General features: G+C 31.5%; 1 long non-coding RNA gene across 1 annotated transcript; it reads right to left on the reverse strand.

Moving 5' to 3' along the window:
- Nucleotides 1-458: 458 nt before the first annotated feature.
- LOC134256379 (uncharacterized) lies at nt 459-1,484 on the reverse strand. Its single transcript, XR_009989715.1, has 3 exons — nt 1,391-1,484; nt 912-1,015; nt 459-755 (listed from the first exon to the last, which is right to left on the reverse strand). It is a non-coding gene; the product is annotated as an uncharacterized LOC134256379 (long non-coding RNA).
- Nucleotides 1,485-1,712: the final 228 nt, after the last annotated feature.

Genomic DNA, 1,712 nt, shown 5'->3' on the forward strand with positions numbered 1-1,712 from the left:
TGTGTTTTTTTTAAGTTTGGAAATAGAAGCAATTCAAAAGGTCAAAGATCTGGCGAATATTGTAAATGTGAAAAAACAAAAACTTTCTGTTTATCCCGTAAACCCCTTTACTGTTTAGGGCGTGTGGATTTAGATGCTTCTATGAAAAAAATATGTAGTTAATTCCTGATTCAGGATCCTTTCTCTAACCTTTCGATTTCTTATACCAATAAATTGCTTTTCTATACTCCTCCAGAAATTAAACTGTCTCCCAAAATACGAATTTGATTAATAATACACCTAATATTTAAGAAATTTCATATAAATCTGTCTTGTGCTCTTGCAATTATTTGCTGTTGTCATACCTTTGCTGTTTTTATCAAGTACATCTTAGGCTGTTTAAAGTTAATTATACGTTTAACGTCACATCTAAAGTTCAAAACCTACGAGGGAGGGAGGAAAAAAATAATCAAACAAAATTTTCAAACAATTTTGAATTTATTCAAATTAACCTATTCATTACATCAAAAACATTACAATTAAGTAATAAGAGCATTTAATTGATATGACACCTAAGATTAATTTTCCTAGCAGAGTTTTTCCTTAGTATGTAAATCAGTTTGAGTCCTATTGTTAGCAAACAATGTGGTCTAAGACTGAATATGCTGGAAAGTGGCTTTTAACTAGGTTTCAGTTGTCCTTTGAATTTATATTGCCACACGTCCATGGTACCCCGGAGGCAAATGCTTCTTCTTGTGGGAATAGTTGATCAATATCTACAATTAAAATTATTGATGACAATATTTAAACTGTTCATGTTGAAATATCTCGAATTGAATTATGTCGTATTTTTTCTTAGTTTTGTTTAAGTTTTGAATGTGTGAATATTAATATCTGGACCATACTGATAGCTGTTAGATAATCTTTAATACCTTGAATTCCACACTAAAGACAGGATTCTTCACGTCTTGGAATACCCCAACTTCTTTCCTTACTCTCCTTCACTTGGAAGGCCCTATCTTCAGTAAGCTTCTCCCTGGTAAAATGGTTATGACAAGTATTATCTTTTCCAAAACTTGTAGCTAATTGCAGGTACATGAATTATGAAGAAATCAATTACTTTACTCATTACCATGATTACTTTTCCTTTCGATTTTAACAGAAATATTTTTAATAGGAAACATAATAAATAAGATTTGATGAAGCTTTTCACTGTATATAAATCTTGGTTTTTGACACACTTTCCACTCAGTATAAAAGTTTTTCGATTCTCTCCAAAATGCAATGAAAAATCACGAACTGAGAGTCTGTCACTGTCAGTTTGAACATGTGATTCGAAGACGGACAAAAAGATCAACAAACAAGACTTTGTCTTTAACTTCAATCATAAAATAATCTATTTTTTACTTACATTTATGGTCCCAAACTCTTTAATTCACTAGTTTTCTTTAATAAGACACCAACTGCCTTTATCAAAGCACATTTTTTGTCACTACGGAAAACAGAATTCAGTCGCTAATTGTAGAACCAAACCGGAACAGACGTACGGAATTCCGAATTGTTTGTTTTTTTTCAAAGACGAAATTCTCATAAACCTACGCGCGCGGGTGACGTTAAACGTAGTTTTAATTTTAAACAGCCTTATGGTAAATTTTGTTTTGGGGATTTTACGGAATAGATTCAAGTTCCATTATTTGTTTGAATATCAAACAAAGGTGGATAACTACAGTTAC

This window comes from Saccostrea cucullata, unplaced genomic scaffold (assembly GCF_032062105.1).
Source record: "Saccostrea cucullata isolate Sc308-1 unplaced genomic scaffold, CSIRO_AGI_Scuc_v1 ctg917, whole genome shotgun sequence".
Classification (NCBI taxonomy): Eukaryota; Metazoa; Mollusca; class Bivalvia; order Ostreida; family Ostreidae; genus Saccostrea; species Saccostrea cuccullata.